This window comes from Podarcis cretensis, assembly GCF_951804945.1.
Source record: "Podarcis cretensis genome assembly, chromosome: 5".
Lineage (NCBI taxonomy): Eukaryota > Metazoa > Chordata > Lepidosauria > Squamata > Lacertidae > Podarcis > Podarcis cretensis.
In genome coordinates, this window is record NC_137174.1 from 50400855 (window position 1) to 50426164 (window position 25310).

Here is a 25310-nt window from a genome sequence, read left to right on the forward strand (position 1 = left end):
TATTATATTATAATTTCCTAATTTTTAAAGGACGCTTCTTGTGTTACTTAGGAGCCTTGTGAAATACTTGATGCAGTATTACATTCCAAACCCAGAAGGCTTTGGGACATGCAATGTTTTAAAAGAGTTGGAATGTCAATTTGCATGTAAATCATCCAGATTTCATCCTTTCCTTTCTTTCTTGTTTTCCTTGTCCTCGCCTTTAAAAAATAAAATAAAAATCTGCCCAATAAAAAAGAGGCCATGTAGCTTAGAATCCTGCTTCTCTCATTTGCAGCACAATTAGCCAGGAAGTTCTCCTGTGCTCTCAGCCAGAGCATTTGAGTGCTTTTGTGCAGTTTCCAATTATTTCAGTGTAAGATGAGAGCAAAGACACACCTTAGCTGAAATCGGTTCCAAAGCCAAAGTCATGGCTTCCAATTGGAGTGGAGCTGCTTTCAGTGGGGGTCCAGGATACCCTTGATTTTTCTGATAGGTTTTGGGCCCTTTCCATAAATATTTGCTATGTGGACCTCACAAAGACGTGGCTCCCAGGGAAGTCTCCTGCATACTGAGGAGGCAGCAGTCTTGTCACCTTCTCCCTTGGCAGACCAGAGACCTCGAAGAAGACAAGGGAGGCCTTGCATAAAGAATTTCCTGGTGGATTTTGGCCTTGACTGTTTTTAATTATTATTATTATTATTATTATTGTCAAATTAAACATATTTTGAAGTATATATATTAAAAAGGGATCAGGCTGTTGACATATGATGAATGTCTTCCTGGAGTGTGAATTTTATGAAACTTCTTCGTGTTTATAGATGGCTACCAATGTTTTAATGTTTTAGCATTCTCTTCCATGTTTATATATGTAAGTGGTTTTGCAGTCCTTGCTGTGAAACCATTGTAAGTCATATACCAATGTAATACACGTTTTCTTCAAAATTTCTGAAGAAATAGAGAGCGATATTAAACTTTCTAACACTGCTTTTATTTTTCTGATTATGATCATTTAGCCATGACAAAAAGTAAAAAAGAAAAGAAAAACATATCCTATATTAACAAGAAACAACCATTGTGAATATTTCAGTAAACTAAAATTCTTTTATCTTTCTGAGGATATATTTTAAAAAAGACAGAAAAGTTCAGCTATACAACTGTTGGTCTTTATTGTAATTATACAGTTTAGTTATTTTACTGTTGATTGAATAAAAATGACATGAATCTTAATTATTCTAAAGAAACACCATTATCTGCCTATATTTGCTTCTGGGGAAAGAGGTACGGTATAAAACTTTGGCCATTTTCAATTCCTTGCCCAAATACAGGAAACAACAAGCACAGCAGATGACTAGAAGGTTTGCTCCATCTTTTTCCACACAAACAGGTGTGGGTGTTGCTTGACCTTCTACGTGCTGTGCTGGATTGCAGAATATGGAGCTTCCAAATAGCTGATTATTTCACATGCTCAGTATATCTGATGTAGTAACTAGTACAATCTTTGAGCTGAGGTATTCCTGCAGACATAATGGAGTTTCCAATCAGCTGATTGGATATACCAAGTGTGTTAATTTGGCACCCAGTGGTAATGTTCCATATGGCCTGTGTTAGGACATCTGAACTAGATCTAGTGTAGCTATGGGGAACCTGTGTCTCACCTGATATTGCTGGACTACAATTCCCCTCAACCCTGATCATTGACCATGATGGCTGGGACTGATGGGAGGGAGTGCAATATCTGAAGAGCAATCCATCGCTGTTCTACTGCAACGAGGGTAAATTGGTGTTAGTGTGGAGGCAGCATCCATTTTCTTCAAATGTGTAGTGGAAAAACTATAACATGATCCAGAAATCAGTAGAAAGGGGCCACAGTGAGTATGAATCAGTGACAGAACTGAAATAACTCATCTTACTACCATGTGGAGGACTCCCTGGTCCTGAATGGGGTAACTGTGCCCCTGAAGGACCAGGTGCGCAGCCTGGGAGTCATTCTGGACTCACAGCTGTCCATGAAGGCGGTCAATTCTATGTCCAGGGCAGCTGTTTACCAGCTCCATCTGGTACACAGGCTGAGACCCTATCTGCCCGCTGACTGTCTCGCCAGAGTGGTGCATGCTCTGGTTATCTCTTGCTTGGACTACTGCAATGTGCTCTATGTGGGGCTACCTTTGAAGGTGACCCAGAAACTACAACCAATCCAGAATGCAGCAGCTAGACTGGTGACTGGCAGCGGCCGCCGAGACGATATAACACCGGTCTTGAAAGACCTTCACTGGCTCCCAGTACGTTTCCAAGCACAATTCAAAGTGTTGGTGCTGACCTTTAAAGCCCTAAACGGCCTCGGTCCAGTATACCTGAAGGAGCATCTCCACCTCCATCGTTCTGCCCGGACACTGAGGTCCAGCGCCGAGGGCCTTCTGGCAGTTCCCTCACTGTGAGAAGTGAGGTTACATGGAACCAGACAGAAGGCCTTCTCAGTAGTGGCACCCGCCTGTGGAACGCCCTCCCATCAGATGTCAAAGAGAAAAATAACTACCAAACTTTTTGAAGACATCTGAAGGAAGCCCTGTTTAGGAAGCTTTTAATGTTTAATAGATTATTGTATTTTAGTGTTTTGTTGGAAGCTCCCCAGGGTGGCTGGGGTATAAATAAATTATTACTTATTATTATTATTATTATTATTATTATTATTATAAGTGGGATTCTGCTATGACAGAGACAGCTATTTTAGTGCAACCCAGTGAGGCAGATATATATGTTAGCTATTTACAATGACCAATGATTGTCGTGTGTAACTGATTGGCGGAGAGTTCTGCTTCTATTTGCCTTGCACAAAGTGACTAAGGCAGCAATCCTATATCTACTTACATAGGATTAATCCCCACTGAACACAATGGGATTTACTTCTGCATAGATATGTATAGGATTACACTGTTAATCTGTGACAACAGAAGCCAATATGTGACATTGTCACATTAACACATTTAGGATTAAGATGATTTCAGTAGACCCAAGAGAGTTTACTGCAGAATGATACCATAGTTTGAATTGTAAAGCACTAAGAGTTGCAGGCAAAGTATCAAGTTTCTTTTCAAAAACAAAACCCAACAGTAGTCATTTGCTTCCAGCTCATGGGACTGCTGCCATGAAAGGTTTGAAAGATCAGAGCCTTGCATGGTTTAAAGGATTTTATTTGCTATATTGCCCTTGTACATGATTCAAGTCATTTTGATTTTCATTCATTGAGACTGACTCTCTATGAAAGATCAGGAGGATATTGTTTAGTGTCTAAAAGGGATTCCTGAAGCCTTCAGATATCATCAGATAGGCAGCACTTGTCCTAAGGACTGTCTTTATTCTGAATCTGGTGGCTTGGTGGCACTTAAAGTAAAGGAGAAGTGGCTACATTATCAACAACGATTAGCTTTTGATGTTATTAAAAGTGGGAGACAGCTTCACAAAACAAATGAATTCATTATTTTCCATTTAGTTTGTCATGTTTCCAAGAACTGCATGGCAAATCAAGCTGTGCTTGAACTTCCAGATGTATTAAATATTTTTAAAAGACAATTCTATATCAGATGGGTGGGAAATAATAATAATAATAATGATAATAATAATAATAATCCTGTAAGTATTCTGGAATAATTTCAGGCCCACTACAACCTTACTTCTTTTAAAGTGACGAGATACTACAAATGGCTTTTCAATAATGTTTAAAACTTATTTTTGCAAAAATAAATTAGGGCTGTTGTACACATTGACATTACTTGTTTTCAGGGGCAGAAAATGTTAGTTCCAAGTGCATCAACAACAGTTTGAAGATACAGTAAATGTATCACATGGGTACAATTGTTTGAAAGCCAGGATTGGCTGTGGCACCCTGTCAAGAGTATATTTGAAAAACCTGGCTTTGTGCTGTGTAATGTGTGAAATAACCCATGGAGGATACTATTACCAGTCAACTTTAGTGTATTTTTCCATGTAGAAACTAATCAAAAAATTGCTTGGGGAGGGGGTAGTGACAACATCAGATTGTTTAATATCCACAACTGTAATTCCTTGTAATGGTTCTAATGAGTTATTTACACACGTGACTTTTTTTACTTTAAGTAGCAGAAACTTGGCATTCCCCCTCCATGCATGCAGCAATACTGATCTACATGTGGAACAAGACTTGAACACAGAGAAGATTCAGGAGAATAGTCTACAGACACACAAGACTGCTGTGTCAGAAGCAACCACCACAAGTGGATAGGGGTATATGCTGACGGATGCTATTGTGTTCAGCAAAGAAGGTCTACCATTTGTGTGTGAATTCAGGCAGCCACTAGCCCCTCTTTCCAGAATACATGTTGTTGGTTTTATCAAAGATGACAGTGCTGATCATACTTTTGGCAAGGCAGATCCTTGAATAAAGGTAGGATATTTGTATCCTGTTCCTAGACTCTCCTGAATTCTGGATCAGGGCCAATATCCACACCAATTACTGTTAATTCCAATATAGTGAATTACTTATTCTAAATAAATGGTCTGGACATTGACTGAAATTTATTTCCCCACAACATCTCTGGATAAATGCAGAGATTTGTTATTATTATTATTAGTTGACTACAGCATGGACAATGTCAATATAGCAAGGTGACCTTGTCAACATAGTCATTATCTACAGCACTGAAGTAAGCAAATTGTTCCTTTTTTATTTTTTGCCTGCTTCCATCTACTCTAATTGCACGTATTGAGTGCCCAGCAAACAAAATAACATTTGATTTTGTGTTCATAAGTTCTCACTGTGCATGTCTGTTAGCTATAGAAAATGCATGCTGCACAAAGACAGTTAAGAATGCAAGCACCTTTGCATGGTGATGACGGCCTGTATTGGTCTAAGCTGATATTAAGGACAGGGAAGCCAAAACCATTTTTAATGTTTTGTTTTAACTTTCATTGTAAGAAAGTACTGTCATTTCAAACTGCATACACATTGTACTTTTAAAGCACATTTCCTCTTCTCCCAATGAATGATAGGAAGTGTAGTTTGTTAAGGGTCCTGGGAATTGTAGCTCTGTGGGGGTAAATTACAGTTCCCGGGACTGGGGCTTTAAATGTATGGTATGTATGCAGCCTCAGTATCCCCATTAGCATTTCTGCATGATAGTTTCTCAGATTTGCAAATGCACCGCTTGCTCCAATAAGGCTAGGGACCCCTACCCACATAATTGAACTCAACGGGACTTACTTCTGAGTAGACAAAAGCAGGCAGGACTGCACTATAATTCATATATTTAGCTGCAAGAGGTGCTTCAGACATTCTATAGAAGTAAGGAAAATAAGAAGTACAGATGCATAATTGGATAAAAACCATGCACTTTGTGATGCGTTCTGGGGGCTGCAGCTCCAAGCAGATATTTATAATTACATAAGTTCTGTAAAACATTAAAGTTTATGAGGGCCATCGTTTTGGGAAACAAATTAACAATTTAAGGCATGCTCCATGAACGTGCTCCAAGATTGTGAAGTACAGTGGAACCTTGGGTTACAGATGCTTCAGGTTACGTGATTTCGGGTTGCGCACCGCGCTGAACCCGGAAGTACCAGAACAGGTTACTTCCAGGTTTCGGTGCATGCGCAGAAGTGCTAAATCGCACTTTGCACGACCCGCGCGTGCACAGACCTGGTGATGCGAGTTGCGAACATGCCTCCCGCACGGATCACGTTCGCAACCCGAGGTTCCACTGTATTAGAGAAATGTATAGAAAACTACTCAAGCTGTGGGAAGAAAAGGAGAACCAGCATCCTTTTTACAAATGCATTCCATCTTGTGCCTTGCAAATTGTGATCTTATTTCCCTTAATTAATGTTTCTCAAATGAGGCCAGGAGGATGCTTGGGAACAATTCGAATCCTATGAGAAGCTATTTTCCCAAACTGTTGAATATTGAATTCAACAACAGCAATTCAGGATAAGGATTTGAGAAAGGAAAGATGAATGGAACATAATAAAGAAAATTGATTTTGTAAGAAGTTGTTTATTGTTGGTGGGTGGGCGAAAAGTCAGAATAGCGCCAGTGTCCATCCTCAACTAGTGTGTGGTGAGAGGTTTTGTGAGGGGAATAAGAGTCATAATGGAGGAGTATGAATAGCTTGCTTGATTAGCTAGTTAGAAGACAAGCAGGTGGGTCTGTACCCACCCCCACCCTGCACCCCCCAAAAACATTGCTAACAAACCTGATACTCTGGGATACATTTCCTCTTAAAATTAATAGTCAAGAGTGAGTCAGTAAAACTGTCCCTCTTTGCACCAGTTTAGAGTACCAGGCATGCTTGCACATACGTAGAGGGAGATCGCCAGTTATGTCAAAGGAGGCAATTGATCCATCTGTCCAAAGCGGTGCACATGGGGATTGGCTCCCTCTGCTATAATGGATGTTGGAGTTCCAGCATCAGATAGCTGGATCAGAGCACCTTACTAATTCCTACTTAAATGACTCCAATATTATGGCTTGGCATTTCCCTCTAATTGCTGACTGAATGCAAACAGTTCAGGTTTGCTGGAAAATTCAACATGCTCATTTTTCTCCTGAAAATTGCTCTGTCTTTCCAGCTCTTACTTATTTACTTCTAAATGCTCTGAATAAAATATTATGGCAAACAACCTTTAACTGGCCAGCTCTTCATATACCTGGGGGCCAAGAGATCCCAGCAGTCATTATCTGCCCTCCTGCATTATGCATTCCTCAGATTTCAGACAATGTATGCTAACCCACCACTTTCCACAACATCACCTCAAATAGATTTGCTTGTGATGAACTTGGCAGAAAATTAATCCAGTTGACTGTGAAGGATTTCTCATCTTTTAAATATTTGCTTTCGCTTACCAGCTCACTTCCTCCTATGACATTTCAATTAGCGGCCATTCAGAGTCTCTCTGACTTTGGAAGGTCATTTTACTTTTGTTCCTTCTTGTTGCATTTTCCCTCTCAAAAGTTAGCTTGGCATTCCCTCCCCCTGTCTCCACATTTTATTCTTTTTATGGAACGGAAATTTGATCAAGTCCATCAACATCTTAATTTAAAGGCTCTCTGATCAAAAGCCTGTGAAAACATGGCTGCAAAGAGGGGGAGGCAGCTGGGTACACTTCCCACGGGCCTTGGAGGGCTAAGCTGGCCAGGGGGCCCTGCCAAGGGCCTACCAAACTTATGGTGTCATGCCAAGAATGCCCCGTGTCTCCCAGCCGACTGAGGGCTTAATGGGCAAAATAGCCATGGGCAAGATAATCATGCCTATCTGTACGCACTGCAAGGCTTCAACATTAAAACTGGACCTGAATTACTGTGTACTAGCATGTAGCATCAGATCAGATTAGGTGCCACATGATGGCGCATCTTATGGACAAGACTCCTGCCCTAGGCCTCAGACAAGCTCTGTATGGGCTTGTGTAGTGATTTGCTTTGTTTTCCTCAAAATAAGACAGCTAGTCATTTTCAGCTTTCCTTTATCACTTACAATAGCCTTTCATTCATATTTCATAGTAATGGTCTTCAAAACAATCTGAACTGGAATCTGCCCTTTCTGCCACACTAGTAATTAGTAATGAGGGGTAGCCAACGTAGTGCCCTTCTGGTGTTTTGGACTACAACTGCCATCATCCCCAGCTAGCATGGCCAGCGGTCAGGGATGGTGGTAATTGTCCACAACATCTGGAGGGCACCACATTGACTATCTGTGAATTATATTCACCTCTGTTCATTAAACATTTAGCCTGTACTTCTGAAGTTGTTTGTATAGTATACTCCATTCCTTTCCATTTTCCTCTCCACCACCAACACCAACACCCTGTACTCATAAGTCTTCTATATATTTTCATTCATTGACCTATAATAGTATTTGGGTGGGTGGGTGGGTGTGTTCGCTTTTGATAGGAATCAAACAAGGCTTACCTTGTCCTATACTTTGCTTCTAAGTAACTTAGATATGGGATGAGTAGCATGTGCATTGTTAACATATGAAAATAAGATAATGGGGTAAAGGCAGTAAACGTGGTAGGTCAAATGAGATCAAAATGGATGCTGGGTGGAGAGAGTAATCTTATAGCTTTCAAATATATTTTCTAAATCACATTAAGTCACATCAAGACATCATCTGCACAATACACTCTCAGATATTTTCAGTGGTTGTCAGCAATTGGTTGAACAGAAGAGTCATCCGTTTGTGGGTCTTCACTGTGAATGAGTATTTTTAGGTAGAAAGGGACCTGATGCAGTAACTTAGAATTTTATGAGTTGAATCAAATGCTACACCTATTCAGAGTTAACCTACTGAAGCTAATGGACATGATTAACTTAAGCATATTATATTCAATGGGTCTACTCTAAGTAGGACTCAGATACAATCCTATACTTTTACAACTCACTTTTTTACTCTTTGGCTAGTTCATACTTAGAAGCAAAGGTGGCTTTAAGGCAATCAGATATTTAATTCATGCCCCTGCTTTATTATTTAGGAATCTTGAGGCTTAGCAATAAATACAATCCGCATTTCTCCACTTTGTTTCATTTGTTTCTCTTGGGATAGGCCTTGAGCATCTGGACTTTATTAAAAGCCGCCTCTTTTATCCTTCTTATTCAGTTCTGCCTGTTCTAAGCACTGCTCCTGTTCCACCAAGGTTTTCCTCCCTAAAGGTTTCTCTGACCATTTGACTACAGCAGCTGCAACTTCTGTCTCTTTTCCTCCATCAGGTGCCAACAGCAGAATTTTGTCATGCAGCCACTAGGAGTTAATTACTGACTGGATATAGCAGCCAAGTTTGAGGCCAGTCAGAATGAGATTTTATTTTTTTACCCCGTCTTGCCTTTCTTTAATACTTTCACATTCCTGCATATTCGCTCCCTCTGTTGATGTGTCCTAATCTCATAGTTGGGATTTTCTATGACTTGGTGAGAATTGGTATTGTGTATCTAAGTATGACTGGATTTCTTATGATCACCAGAGTACCAGTCTAATCAACCTTCTTTATGATGGGCAAGATCTCCCTTATAATCATAATATCCTGAGTGTCTTCAGCACCTACAAATACTGGTAGAAAAGCAGAGGAAACAAAACAGCCCGTATAGCCACACTTTTATTTCGCCTTGAGGGGGGATGGACTTCCAGAACAGATAGCAGAGCTCATCTGGTAGATTCTGTTTGTTAGAGAAGCCATTTCCCTTCTAAGGTTGCATTTCCTTCCAAGTGTGAGAGCTACAATTTCCAGAGTGGTTTAACCACCAATCCTCCCAGGGAATTCTGGGAATTGTAGCTCTGTGAAGGGAATAGTGGTCTACTAACAACTCTCAGTACCCTCAACAAACTACAGTTCCCAGGATTCTTTTGGCAAAGCCATGACTGTTTAAAGCATTATGATAGTCCAGTTTACTCCAGATCACCCCATTCTGTGGTCATGAAGCTGCAGGTTGTTACACCAATGGATTGTTTGAAATAGTGTTTTTCCCTACACCGCATCCCTAATTCATCCATGTGAACTACTGCAATATTTAAAAGCAGATTTATTCCCACCAATGAAGTAAAACTTCGAGGTATGAAAAGAAAAATCATTGAGTTTCTATGGTTTTAATATTACCCTCATATCAAAGCTAATTGCAAAAATGTTGTACTTCTTCTAGAGTCATATACAGGCTAATAAAAGATAATGATGCCCCATTTCTCAGTCAACTAACTTTGTTGCTTTCCATTGAAGTTACTATTTTTTTGGTGTTTGAGGGCTGGACAGAAGCTAGTAAGCTACTTATTGTGATAAGAATTTATAGGAATGTTACCATTTTTCTAAATGGCATGAAGCTCTAATCTGTCCCCTAAATTCCCTAAATCATTTCACACTGATGGGCAGAATTTCTGTGAAGCAAGGAACTTGAATGGGTTTTGGGAACTGGTGCTGGTACTTTAGTGACCTTTGTCCTATAAGGTCTTCTCTTTACCACACATACTGCATTGCTTTTAGGTAAGAAGAAAGCCTGTAAATCCAGTCACAAGGCCTACAGAGATTCACTTGAAGACTTGAGGGTGCCCTGGTTTTGCTTAAAGTGATTTCTATGAAGCTGTATCTCTCATTGTGCAGTATTGAAAATGATTAACTGTGATTAATCCTGCTCATGCTGGGAAAAGCTGTCTGAATGCCCCTGTCACCCATGAATTTGTTGGAGTTTGTGTTATTTTTGTATAACGTAAGTAGTTAAGAACTGCAGCAGACAGGAAATAGAATGCAAAGTTGGGATTAAATAATTTTATAGTCTATTAGAATATTACAGGGATTATATGGGGGTAGGGAGAGATCAAATAAATTATAGCATTTGATAGCCAGAATATTAATATACACTGTGAGTGGGCTCTATAAAAAAAGATCTTCCACTCAACTCTGATTTGAATGACAAATTGCCCACCTTAGTTTCTATTTGAAGTCTATCCTCGTAGCAAATATTCATTTTGCTAGCTTTTATAAATGATAAGTACATTGTCCTAGAGATTTCTGTATCCTCCTCCTCTACCCTTCCTGAAGTGTACAGTGGGTCAGGCCTCCTCAATCATTCTGTCAGGTACATTGCTGTTAAGGAACAAACACTACTATCCACTGTTTCCCCTTGACGCTGATTTAGACTTGGAGTCCATTCTTTGAACTCGTGACTTTGGAAGCAATTTTGTTTTTCTTTATCTGTTGGTATAATGCTCTCACACTATGTGCAAAAATATACATAGCTGAAAAGGAGAGTGGGGTGGAATACCAAATAAACTTTAGTTCTTTTTAAATTAAAAAGAAATAAGTAAATGTCATCTTTTTGTGGGGGGTCAACAATTCCATTACAGGATAATTACAAATGCTTTGACTGTCTGGAAAGAGGCTGGGAAGAGGCAGTTAAGGAACATTGCATCCAATTTCTGATTGTAGTCTGGCAGACCAAGCAATAGACGGGTGGCCCTTTAAAGCAGCACACACGGCAACTGGCACTGTGCAACTGGATAGGGCGTCCCTCATATAGAGAATGAGCAATGGCTGTCAGATGGAAATGGTTATGTGAACAGAATGGCACACTAGCCATCTGCTCATAGTTTCTTTCTTGCTATCAAAATTCACAGGACAGAAACAAGAGGTGATGCAATTTGTCAACACAAAGCTACGGAAACAGTGGGATATAGAAGGAGATGGCCCTTCGAGACTCCAAACTTTTAAGAAGTTCCAGCCTTTTATGCTGAAAAAAACAACGGGCACTCTAACACTGCTTTAAGGAGCTATCCAATGAAAGTTGGGACTAGCACAGCAATCCTATACACACTTTTACCTGGGAGTGAATCTCAATGGGATGCACTTTTGAGTAGACACAAGTAGGATTTTGCTGTATACTTACTGGGGAGTAAGCCCCACTGAATGCAGTAAAAATGCATTAGAATTTTGCTAAACATCTCATTGGTTTCATTGGAGTTGCTTCACAACAATAAGGATTTTGCTTAATTTTTAATGAAGCTGCCTGCCCGTACCATTAAATTATAGCATCCTGCAGTGAACTGCATGACCCAGGAGCTCAGCAAAAACAGGAGCCACAATTTCTGTGAAATTGAAACTTGAATCAGCCTGGTACTATGCACACTTACTTCAGAGCAAGCCCTGTGGAACTCAGTGAACTGAACATTTGCTATGTATGGCAAAAGCCAAAGTTCTGTGAAATTTGCTCAATGAATAATTTACAACTGGATTCTTGGACCTGATTGAGGAATCGGTAAATAAAATAATAGTGTGCACGCTTTTGTTGGAAAGTGGATCATAAACATCCATGATGCTTTTGAAGAGCACCTTTCTGAGAAAACATGGAAAAGGAGTAGGATGGTTCCAAGCTCACTATTAAGATGTAAGTTACTCTGCCCTTGACAGCACATGAGACATTGGTTCAGAGAGTACAGGACATTTGTTTGGTTATCATATCTAAGTCGTGTGATAGCCTACTTAGTACCTCCATCAGTACTACTAAGGGTCTTTAAAGTGTCTGGGAGAAAGATGTGGGTGTAGAGAATGACAATGCAGTGTGGAATAGAATCTACAATTCAGGTCTGTCTCTGCACAAGTCAGAGAAAATTTCCTTAAATTATTGCAACAGTGCACCTGGTAGGCAAGGGTCTCATTGATGCTGAAGAGGGTGTCCAGCTAGAGGTACTACGTACATCTTTGGTGGGAATGTGTGAAAGTGAAGACTTTTGGGAAGAGAGTACTTTGAGAAATGGAGATCATCAAGATAGAGAGAGAGAGAGAGAGAGGTCATGGGCTGTGCCTGTTATCTATAGTCATGGATGAGAATAAGAGAACTTTATGTAAGATACTGGTTTTGCTCATGATTGTGGCAACTAGGCCTGTTGCAACACAATGCTGGAAATATGAATGCTGCATGTCCATTGACTCTCTGCTCTGCCTCCGATGGAAACTCTTACACAGCATCAGCATGTTATTTGAGGTCAATCACTTTGAAACAAGGCAAAGCACTATTTACTTCATGAGCAGGACTGATACAAGAAGACATATCCCATCACAGTATGACCATATCTTAAAAGCTTGAACTGAACATTTGGACTCCTCTGACATGCAGCATAACCCATAAAACAGAGAGCAGAAGCTGTCTAGTACTGGTTGACAGACGATGTTTAAATTTTCAGTTTATAAGTTTTCAAAATAATAATTAACTGATAAAAGTTTAAATAAAAGAACAGATACTCTAACAATGCTGTGAGATTCTTTGCTGTTTTCCCACAATAGTCTAACAAAGCACGACCACTTGAATTTGAACATCATTTTAACTATTTATAGATTCAAATTTCAGTTTCTTTATTTGTTTATTTGTTTATTTAGTGAGATTAGACATTATTACACTTTTGACTTAAAAAGGAGGGAAAGCATATCCTATTCACAGCCTAGACTCTTAATATGATACTTTAATAGTTTGTATAGAATAAAGCTAGCAAAGGGATAAGTGGAATGTTGAAGCTGACACGAGCTAGCAATAAAGCCTAAATTCCTTATATCCTCCTTTACCAATTATGGTAACTCTTATGCTGCAGGATTCTTACATTCTGGGTCAGGGAAAGCACATACTACAGGTGAAGATTCCAACGTTGAATGCTTATTTCTAATGGGAGGGAGGGGGAGTAACAACAGCTCTGTGACAGAACACCTGCTTTGCCTCCAGAAGATCCTATGTTCAAGGCCTGGTGTCTCTAGTTTAAAACGATTAGATAAGGTCACAGGAAAGATCTCTGCTTGAGACCCTGGACAGCGGCTGTTAGTTAGAGTAAACCTAAGGTGGGGAACATTTTCCAGGCAAGGGCCACATTCCATTCTAGGCAACTTTCCTAGGGCCACATGCCCATGGGGGGGGCCAGAAGCAAAAGTGGGCAGAGCAACAAATGCAAATGCTACCTTTATACAGCAGGGTATTTTCTGCACACACATCCCTCTATCTTCCACCCAGGCAAGCAAGAGGCATTATCAGAGTTCAAGGACACAGTTCAGTCAGGCAAAATAACCTCATGTTGTAAAGCAGAACTGATGAAATAGAGAAGCCTGGGCTATATTTGAACCCTGGCCCTGAGGTTCCTCCTCTCTGAAGCAAATAATATGGAGTTGCATGACCTTGTAGTATGGCCTGAAATAAAGCCGTTTCCTGCATTTACAAAAAGTTCTTGTCCAAACAATGGAAAAAGAGTTCTGGCCCAGTGCCACATGATACACCAGGTTTTATGTGTAAGCTCTTTTCTTTAAATGCAGAGTTAAATCTTCTGACTTTATCTTTGTCCTGAGTTTTAAATACCACCAGTTGGTACAGCCCCAATGCATCAGCCATATCCAGATGTTAAACTGTAAGTGATGCCCTTTGAGGTATGCACACAGCATCTGAAACAGTTGTCCTGTCAGTTCATGGAGCTGCTACTGTATGTGACATGGGACCAGGCTATGGAAAGGTTGCCTGCTCACTTGAATGCTAGGACTATCCTCTATCAAAGGCAACTATCTCATCCCATAATGATCCACACACAGTGTTCCTCTCTAACAGTGCAGGGTGCACCAAGGTAGGAGAGTCAACAGTGGATGTCGTGCAAGGCCTGTGTTCTACACTTGACCTCTATGCAGTTGCTTGCTGCAGCATATTAGGATGAAGAAGGGGAGGGGCACAGCAGCAGTGAGGTCAGTATGGTACAAACACGCCGGTAGAGGCAGCCAGCCCATTAACATTGCGCTGACTTTGGCATGCCCCTCCCTCCTTCTGTCCCAGTATGCTGCAGTGACTCAGCCAGACTCAGCCCCACTTTCCCATCCGCTGCTGGCCAGAGCACACACTTTATGTGCAAAAGGTCCCAGGTTCAATCCCTGGCATCTCCAAGCAAGGCACAGAAAGGCTTCTTCCTGGAACCCTGGAGAGCTGCTGCCTGTCAGTGTAGGTAATATTGAGCTGGATGGCTCAGTAGTCTGATTTAGTAGAAAACAGCTTATTTATGTCCCTAATACGCCTCGCTCTGAAAATATTTCAAGAGTTTGAAGATTTGCATACTGATATTGTAGCATTTTAATTATGTATTCGCCTGCCCCTCCGCTCTGATTAGCTATTGTGCTTGCACAAAACCTTCCAACTTGGTTTAGAAAAATGCTGGTAGTAAAAGATGCTGCCTAGTACACATGAAAAAATCTGTCTGTGCAACCCAGTCCTTGTCTGTGTTTCTCAGTTGCCTCCACTCAGAGGTATTCTGCATGAGACATTAACCTTACATTCGCTATCCAGAGCTATTAATTTCACTTGACTTCGTGTCTTAAGGTTAAAATCATTAATCAGAGTTTCTATCATTAGCTCACTTTCCTCTTCTATTAAGTGATTGTGATCACTTACTATTAATGAGTCATGAAGTTTTAATAAATTTTTCTTAGTGCGAGATTGCTAAACAGTAATTATGACACACAAGGTATGGATGGTTTCCTCCTCAATGTAAATTTTTGCCTTATGTTGATTAAAGAAAACCAGAAAACAACTTGTGGTTTTGAGATGTCCATCTCTACCATTTTTATAGGCAATTTTTAAAAAATCTAACACATATCTATTCTTTCCTTATTGGTAGATCTGTTGTATATATGAATCTTTATGAATCTTTATGAATAAATGTTCTGGTTGTGTGTGGTTTACATAAAATGATTCCAAGGCAAAGAGGCTGATTACAAACCCACAATTAAAATATGTAATAGCAAAATCCCATGCATACGACTTAGAAGTATGTCCCATTGTTTTCACTGCGGTTTATTCCCAGATGTGTATAGAATCTAGTGTTTTATACATTTAGGACATTTATATACTGCTTAATCATTAGGATTTCTAAATGATGGACATAATAATAAACCACACAGAGAATAAAACACTAAAAAGTCATCATAAAGCCAAACACTACCTTAAAATGCCTGCTGGAATAAGAAAATCTTTGACCTATTCCCGAAGTTTTGCAAGAAGGCTGCCTGCCTAATTACAGCCTAACTCTTCTTGGACTTTTATTTCTTTTGCAACTGTAGGTGGGCAACAAGATTAATATTCACCTTTCCGTTCTAATACCAAAACAGCATAGCATAGCATGCCATAAAAGTCATGTTTGCATATATGGCTTAGATTCCACCCCCCGCCCAAAAGAAAAATATCATGAGGCAACCAACGCCACATGCATTGCTCTGTCTTGGCTGGTTCTTCTGTGTTTAATTGACTGTTTAACACACAACTGCCACCCTTGCACCCATTTAACCATAGGATATATAAATGTGATATAAAAAGAAGCTAACCTGGACCATGAAACAATGTGAAAGGTGCATTAGAAAAACCTAATTTGTGCTGTTTGTAGCTTTACTCCAGCTTATATTTATACCAATATTGGTACTGTGTCTCATTAGCAGTCCACATTTTATTAGGACCATTACGCAGGCATTTATTGATGCATAGGAGCCAAATGATCTGGACGGAACAAATGGTAGAAAGGGCTATAATTGTGTCCAGATGGATTCACTAGTATCTTTGAAGACATTATGAGTACTGTGACTGCTGGAGAATTTGCATTTTGACAGTCTGCTAGAACAGTCTGATAGAAGCTGTATTTCTAATGTCTGACCTCAAATTGTGTCTTTTGATTAACCCAAACTTAGCTTTTCTTATCTCTGGAAAGGTCTCACATCCACAGAATCACTACTTTGAAAACTTCTCTTTCAGAGTCAAATGTATAACTTGTCTCATATGATATTGGCCATTGGCAAGAATTATTTATACTATCAGTTGTCATAATCTCTTTCAGAGGACCAGTGAATATGTGGAGGGATTGAGGTTCTTGGGATATGACCCACTCCTGGCTTTCATGCATTCATCTGCTCTTTAAGATGTGGAACATGTATGCATGAAGGCTCTTCTCCCCATGCAACTTGGTGCCCTGAAAATGCAGAATACACACACACACACACACACACAGAGAGAGAGAGAGAGAGAGAGAGAGAGAGAGAATGAACCTACATGTGCACAAGTTCTATATACATGGGCTCTGTTCAGAGAACCAAGTGGGAAGCAGGAACTACTGACGTGAACCTGACTGCTGCCCTACACATTCACTGGTCCTCTGAAAAGCACTTTTGCTGTCTGGAATCTCAACTCAGCTTGTTTTCAAAGGTCTGAGGAACTGCTGGCTGTGATCTAAGCAAAGTAAAGCAAGTCACACTGAAGAAGGGGTTGCTGGTGATGCCTAATTAGTTGTAGAAGGGAAAATCATCTTTTGACCCAATTCATGTGACCACAACCATGGGTTAAAATGCAATGTGGATGGAGCCCACTCCATATTTCATCAGGCAAAATGGGTTGGGTAATTTGGCCCTGGAAGTCAGATGGTATTCACCTACTACACCATTGGCATTTCCTTAAAACTTATTCCTATATATAGTTCTGATACAGAGAGATGCTGCATAGAACTGAGAATCTGTATGCTGCCTGCATTCCTTCCTTTAAAGGATGCCAAGTGTCATAGTTCAGAGATTTTGGATGTGTTTCCTTTGTGCCTGGGATAGCAAAAGCCAAATACTGCTAGTCTCATTATCCCAGCTATATAGGCGATTCAGAAGCTCTTGGAAGAAGTAGGAAAAATCTATAAAGTTTATTATCATTCTACAGACTGTCTCATGTTGGCAGAGTTCAGTATGAAACAATATTAACACTTTCAGTCAAAAACTTCTTTGGCAACTAAGGAAGGGCATACATTTAGCACATCCAATGCACATTTAAAGCAAATGACATCCCCCAAAGAATCCTGGGAATTTTAGTTTCCCCCTCAAAGAGCTCCAATTTCCCAGCATCCTTAACAAAACTTAGTTCCCAGGATTCTTTGAGCAAGGTTCTTTGCTCTAAGTATGTTTTGCGGATTTTCTCAAAGATTCAACATAACTGATTTCTGAGAGGGGATTAAAGGAGGTGAGGGGTCTGGAGGCCAATTCAGAAGAGGAAAGAATTGAGGAGTTTGGGTATGTTTAGCCAGGAGGCGAGAAGAGATGATACTGTCACATAACTGATGGAGCAAATTTGTTCCCTGTGCTTCCAGAGGTTAAGATTTGAACTAACAGGTGCAAATGGAGGATTTATAAGGAAGAACTTCCTGATGACACAAGCTGCACAATAGTAGATCGGGCTGCTTTAAGAGATGATGGATGCTTCTTAACTTTCCACCTATCTGATTGCCACCTATCTGGGATGCTATAGCAGTAGATTGCCTGCATCAACAGGGGTTGCTGACCTCTGGGATCCTTTCCATCTCTGTGATTAGAATACAGGCAGCATGCTTGCACACTGTCCCATGTCAAACTCCCTACCAATAGAAAAGAAGAAAGGTTCTAATGTAGTATTTTCTCTATGCCAGTTTAGTTTTCTGTATGCACCAAGCAAAATGGCACCAGGGCACAAGTAAGATAGGATTGGATCCAAGAACACCTGGCAGAAGGCAGGCAAATAGCAAGCTATATTACAGTATAGTACATCCCTCCACTTGGATGCACCAGTTATCATAAATGTCACTTCCATCCGAGTGTTGCCCACTGATATCCCCACATCTTCCAAAGTGATTACATGGGGATTTCCAAAAGTATGAACCCGACTACATTTAAGCCTTTCAGTTTAATAGTACCCAGTTATTTAAGCAATAGCTGAACATTAACAGTGGATAAGCAGGATGCCATTCTATCCAAAGTAATCTTTATGCCAAAAAAGCATTAATAATGATCATTTTTATCACTTTGGGTAGGGATGATTAACTGATTAGGCCAATATTGTCCTGTGACTATTGATTGTTTCCAATTATCCTTTCTAGAAAAGCCTATGTCCCAGCTTCCACTACTTTGCTGTAAGCAATATTGTGAAATCATAAATTCATAATTCTTATCTTTACTGTGCTGAACAAGTGTCTTTGTGTGCTTTTTACAAGGCCCTGCAAGGCTGTGCGTTTTGCATTTCATCACTCTCTAGGTACACCTTGGCTTTTAAAAAAATAATGTGAGGTTTTAAGCAAAGAGAAACACCATTTTAATTTGAAACAATAATGCAATACCAAGGGAGTTATGGCTGAAAGTTCATAACCATGTGTCTATCAGAGGTAATTTCAGTTTAATTGCACCTAAAATTGATGACCAGCTAACAAATAGAGAATACTCATAATGGCTTTATTTAAATATCCAAGGTCAGTTTATGTTTATGAGCAGCTTCCAAAAAATGAGAAATGTGGGCTGGTGGATTCACCCCAGCTTGAATACTAGCGCACTGCAGCAGCTTTCCATTCCAGAGATCCCCATCTACCTCCACCAGTGAATGCCAAATTACAATGGGCTTTTCCAGACAAGATAGCACCCTCTATACTGTATCCTAGTAAAGCCTGCTCCTGATGTTTTCCATTTCCACCACATTCACTAAAGTTGGCTTTTTGACTTCCCCATAATGGAGAAGGGCTGTTGTTACTCTGACTACTAGTGACAATCTAAGCTTGACAACCAGCTGATATGGAGCCTTGATGGGCCATGCCTGAGTGACCAGCTGTAATTATGTACATGTTGAAAACACCATCTGACAACATGCTGAAGTACACTAATGCATTGAAAACGATTGCCCTTAAGCAGAGCACTCTTCAAAATGAGGGACAAAATGAGGTATATAAAATCCCCTGGGAGGACCTTAGCTGTGAATATGAATTTAAGTGCACCTGAAGAGAAAAAACAGAAACAGGCTTGAGAATGAAAAGTGACATGAGTCTCTCCTTGTTTATTTAAATCTCCCACTTATAAAACTAGTGACTATTTTACAATCTGCAAAGCCTCTTCACAAAATATCTCCGCCACCTTCTGTCAAAGCTCTAGCAGAGGACAGAAACCTTTTGCACAAAGCCTTGTCCCTACAGAACGCCAGGCATTGCTGTGGTTTTTATAAGTGACAGAGGGTGTTTATTACATGGGAAATCACCGTCTTTTCATAGGAAATTGGTCCCCTCGTGATTTATGTGTGGATTATCTCCATGCCAAAGTAACAGAAGGCTGAATGCTCTGATGATTTAAACTGTGTATATGTTAAACATTTGTAAGCTCAATGTTTGTGGTCAAAATGCCCTAGGATGGTGATGTTACAAGAAACCAGAGGAACAGATCCATTTAAAAATATTTATTATGAGGCAAATATCACCTTTTTGCAGGAAACTAAGGAGGAAAACATTTAAGGAAACCTTTTGATGTTTATTCCAACTATAGCAATTAAAGCTTCATTTGAACAGGCACAGTGAAATATGCCATAAATCAATAATCTGCATCATATGCTGACTGGAGGAGGGGATGTTATGTAAATATGGCCTGGACACTGGCCATTTGGCAGAAGCAAGGAATTTGTTTGGGTGAAGGGGGTCCATCAAATTAGCAGATTAGAGAGTATAATTTATGGAGAGAGACTGAGGTAAAATACAGTTCTGCCTTTGTTATCAATCCCCTATTCACTAGTCTTGTAAAATACAGTTCTTCACAGAATCACATTCTCAGTATAATATCTGAGGAGCTAATACAGGCTAAGTTCATACCATACATTTAAAGCATATTTAAATGACAGTTCCCAAGAGTAGGGGGGGGGGTTCAATGTGTGGTGTAGATGCAGCCCTAGGTCCTGCTCCTCAATATCTTTAGCAGCAAGCAGTCTAAATCACCTTCTTAAAGGTAAAAAATTAAATTCCAGTGCTTGTGTGGGGATTAGGGAGTGTAGAAGGAGAAAAAAGCCCATAGGATTTCATTTAGTTTAAGTATGAACAATTAGAGAGGATAAATTCTTGTTATTTCATTCCAAAATGCTCTATTTTCTGTTGATACTTCCCTAAATGAAAGAATGATCACACCAAACTATAAGCATACAAATGTAAAAGGGTGTTGGAAAGGAATAAAGGAGCAAAAAACCAAAACAAAACAAAACAAAACAGGCATCAGAGGGACAGTCAAACAATGCTTCCTTGCAAAAGAAAAGTTCTCCAATTATCCATGTAGAGCAGTTCATGTAGGGCAGTTCAAAGGTGTGCTTATTCACCTCCCTCTGTAATAAATGTCTAAAATTTCTATTAAGATGTAATGTAGCCATGAATTGATAATAAATAATCAAATGAGAGAGGGCAACATACATCACAGTGCTATGTTTGAATGGGATAATTCTAGAAGATCTGTATGTGTGTTCTCCTTGCCTTACCCCATTTCACAAAGGATTGAGGCCTAGGGTTGCGAGGTCAGGAGATCAAAGACCCTGAAATTTCAAGGCCCAAATCTGATATTTAGGAGTAACCCTAGTGATGTCACAAGGAGGGCCCTGGTAGTATCATTAAGCATGAAACATTAACCCTAAAACTTAAGTTTGTGAATGGCTCTTATGAACAGCAGATGTTAATAATGAAATTGCCAGTTAGTACTTTAAGCATTTAATTTCCTTCTCACCTCACTATTTACCCACACACACCCTTCACCAATACTTTTATCATTATACAATTGACTACTCTTTAAGGTGCCCCACTACATTCTTGCTTGTTCAGAATAAAATAAAGAATATACACTGGAACATGTAACTTTAATAACAGCGCATGAGATCACCTGCAGTGCAGGTCTACCTTTCTGGCATATAAATCAATCTAGAAGAAGTGAGGAGCGATTAGGGGGGCGTGGTGTCACTATCACAAAGGAAATTAACATTCTGAACCTCTTTCTGAAATCACAATTTATTTCCCAAGCCCTGTGTTTAAGGCACTGTATGTGATGGGTGTTCCAGTCCACTTAAGTAAAGATGTCAAAGATACTCTTCACCTTTCAAAACTTCTATTTCATGCACAGACACAATTTATCCCCCAAGTTCTGTGTTTAAGACACAGTTGGAGGGGCCAAAAATACCACTGGGCTAGCAGAAGGCTCCTTTCAATCTAGATTTTATTTGAAACAGTCCTGGTGCTGGAAGGGAAAAAACCTTGCTGGACTGGGATTGGGAATTTCCCAATTCAGCCTTTTATTTTCTTCTGCCTCAAAGGCAACTCCCACATCAGTCATTTGCCCCTGAAATGATTTTCTAGTCTCCACTTCACTCTAAATGAAGATAAATAAATAAAATACCTTTTCCAGGCTCTCCAGTCTCCACTCAGTCTCCCAGCACTCCTGTCTCCTTGGGTCAATGTTTATCCTTGCCTCCTCAGAGCTGGATCCAGAAGAAGAAGTCATCCAGGAATTGTGGAAGGGAGAAGAGGCAACAGGTTTGGTTCCTGCTGCTGCTCTTCATATGCTTTGTTACCTTTTATGCCCCCCCCCCCTCATGCCAGGCTCATATGTGCACTCATAACTGACTGAACTCCCCTAAATCTGCCTCTGGTCATAACCCTTCTCCTATTTAGCCCAGTCCATTTTTTTTCTCTTCTTGTACCATGCCTCTCACCTCTGAACCCAGGAGGCAAGAGGTTAAATGGGAGGAGGAAGGCACCTGCCCTGAGAGGTTATGCAATTATTTGCAACCAGCTCCTGCTGTTCTGAAGCTTGCAAACTGCATGCACAGTCTTGATCTTAATAGTAATAAAAATTTAAAGGTGCTCTTCCCCACCTGGAGATCCAAGCCCTCTCCCTGCTACTTGGGGGGCTATGGCAAACTTGAAGAATTCAGATTTTCCCTGGGGGTCTGACAACCCTAGGAAGGAGACCAGGGGCTGCTTCCTCAAGTGTAGACTTTGAATCCTGAAATGTGGTGTGGAGAGGAGCTAGGAAGCTTGTCTCTTTGGCAGGAAATGGTGGGCACCATAGCACCTGCAGGCACCACGTTGGTAAGGCCAGCATTATCTTCAGTTTGGGGGCAGAAGTGAAATTCAAACCCAGGTCTTTGTGGCTTATCATGGCTCACAAGTCGAGTGCCAGCACTGCACCAGGAGTCTTCTTGTAAAGACTTCTTCTTGCCCAGGCTCTCCCTGATCCATAAGATAGAACTGTTGTTTATGGCAAACACTTTTCTATTTTCTAAATTTCTATTTTAAATCTTTCTTTCTTCGTTTATTCTTTTCCCCCTCCCCCTTTCTTTCTGAATATTGCTTTATAGATGTATAATTATGTTTATGTGTATATGTATGAAATTTGTTCTGTATTTCTTTTTTTATTTGATACTTTTTTTGTATTCAATAAAATATATTAAAAATAAAGTAAAAGAAATAGGACCTTGCTTTTATTTGAATTCCCTGAAATCCTGTTTTCATTGGTTTTCAACATGCATTTATACTACTGTTTTACTAATTTTGTGCGGTATTCTTGTTTAAGTTGTATTGCTTTTACAATGTGTGCTGTGTTTTTTAAAAAAAATATTAAGCAGTTTATAAATGATTTTAAATAAAATACATGATCACATTGATTGATCCTGAGGCAAGCACCTAACTAGGCCCGGCAGACATATTTCAACTAAAAGAGAACTACTCAAACCGTAGGGGATCCTAAGTTTATTTGGGATGGGGACCACACAGTGACAAAAGCAGTGTTCATTTGTTTTACAGGTATGACAGGTTCAAGAGCCCTCAAAGCACAAAAAGTTGGCAACTCAAGCTGAAAGGAAGGAGCCAAGCCTCCGCTGCTACAGCTTCCCCTCAGCCTGCTTCTCCTGGTCCCTCCCTCCTCCCCTCCTCCCACTAGTAACTGCCATTTTCCCCTCAGCCGCCATGTCCTTTTTGTGACATCATAGGCCGCCTGTAGCTAACGGCAACAGCTGAGGAGGCATCAGCACAACCTCCCTAGCTATCTAGGCCTGACAATTGTGGTGGCACCTCAGCAATGATTTGATCATTATTAAAAATATTTATAGCCCATACTAAACTCAGGCTTTTGACCGTAGGTTATCTGTCTTTGAAGAAAAATATGGAATGGACATTTGTGAGGGACAGGGATATTTATTTAGAAAGATAAGGTGGCTTGCACTTAGGCCCTGCAGCGCTCTTCATTGCTTTCACAAGAGAATGGGGGAGGTTGGCGTCTTAACAAAGCCTCACCAGCTTCTAGCCCTGTGGTCCTCTGCATTGCTTTCATGTGTGGTTTTAAGAAAGCTTCTCACTGGACTGGCTTCACACATCCACAGGAGAAAAGAGCACAGAGAAAATAAGCTCTTACCCACATTGCTCCACCAGCTTCTGCTTGGCAACTTCGTCCGCTATCTTCAGCCTGCCACCTTGCATGGGTTCATCTATTCATGAATATCCACCAGTTTCCTTTCACAGATCATCTTCACACACATACATAGGCATATTCAAAACCTCCCACCAGCCAGCTTTCAACTGCCTTCAAGCCATAATCCCTTTCAGGAAGTGAACTTGCCTTATTATCCTGCCACAGTATCCCACAGCCAGATGATCATCTCCAGCCAACTACCAATTTGCCTCCAAACAACTGAGGGAAAAAGACTGCTGAATGTCTCAGCTATGTTCTGCTGGGGAAGAGGAAATGGCTCACCTTTATATCCACTCAGCTGCCATGTACTTTGTTGTCCATAGTCAATGGCAACAGCTGGAGATGCATCAGCATAGTCTCCTCAGGCTTCAGAATGGTGAGTGCACCTCGGCAGCAATACATTTGTATGTTTGTTTGTTTGTTATTGTTGTTGTTTAGTCGTTTAGTCATGTCCGACTCTTCATGACCCCATGGACCAACCTTAATCTGTACTGATACCAGGGAGGGGCATGCCATAAAACAGTTGTAGGGGACCTTTTTCTGCACCCGGGGTTGCATGCTAGTGGTGAATGGGGGTCTGAGGCAGAGGGGTGCCCCAGCCAATGTAACTCTTACAGTTGCACAGTAGGCTATATCCCAGCTATGAAAAACCCAGAGGTTTCTGTGCCCCCCGTCCCCACCTTTCAATCCACTTAAAGCAAGAAGCATTAACTAAGTTCAAGGAAACATTTCAACCAGGCAAGATCACTTCAGGGTGTGGCATACAGTTGGTGAGGAGTATGGGCTGCATTTGACTTGTGGGCAAGACCTTCCCCACCCCTATCATAAAGCCCAAGGGTTATATCTAACATGAGTTGCATTCAAAGTAGACCTATTGAATCAATAGGCTTAGTAACATAAATCCATTGATTTCGATGGGTCTCCTCTGAGTATTTGGATATCGCTTCAATTATTGAAAACACCAGCCCACAAAGACACTTAAAAAAGCTAAACAGAGCAAAAGGCTAAAACACTAGTTTACCATTAAAAAAAACCCCATAAAAACTTGAGAGCACTTCACCTAGTGACCAAAATTGTTTGTAATTGATTCCTTATTGTGAGAGTTAAGTCTACAAAGATGCTTGAATTTTCAGCTCCACCAACGATTGCCAGAAAATGTATTAGGCTCTTCCTGTGCCTGTACATTAGGCTCTGGCCTTTTTTCCCCTCCCCCATTTGGCAACACTTCTATTGCATGAGACATCTAAGGATTCAAGCCATTCTAGAGGCGGAAATATTTTGGGCCAAGAACAATACGAAGTAAATATACTCCAGAGTTCCATATCTTAAAACCGTGAAAATAGCAGGTCAGATTATCTATTTTCAGTGGTACAAGGTATCAAGTTTTATTTATTGTCCTTCACCACAAAAGGCTGCAGGGTGGTGGACAAAAATAAGAGAATATAAAAGCATACTATGGAATTAACAGAAACAATAAAATAATCAACCTATAAAATAAGGATCCTTGGGGTGAGCTGCTGTTTCGTAGGGAGGTCATTCCGCAGACATGGAGCTACCAACAAAAAGCTCTTCAAAGG

At 40.3% G+C, this 25310-nt stretch overlaps 1 protein-coding gene and 1 long non-coding RNA gene across 3 annotated transcripts in view; one reads left to right on the forward strand and one right to left on the reverse strand.

The window, feature by feature from the left end:
• Nucleotides 1-207: 207 nt before the first annotated feature.
• LOC307216476 lies at nucleotides 208-23780 on the reverse strand. The gene is made up of 3 exons (XR_013839109.1): nucleotides 23677-23780; nucleotides 21661-21742; nucleotides 208-1496 (listed from the first exon to the last, which is right to left on the reverse strand). It is a non-coding gene; the product is annotated as an uncharacterized lncRNA (long non-coding RNA).
• LOC307216462 (uncharacterized protein) overlaps nucleotides 22899-25310 on the forward strand; it is a 96510-nt gene continuing 94098 nt past the window's right edge. Inside the window, exon 1 of one of the 2 annotated variants that reach the window (XR_013839087.1) lies at nucleotides 22899-24109. The gene's annotated coding sequence lies outside the window, so the exon portion shown is untranslated. The remainder of the gene's footprint in view (nucleotides 24110-25310) is intronic. The other variant, XR_013839088.1, reaches the window with a different exon arrangement.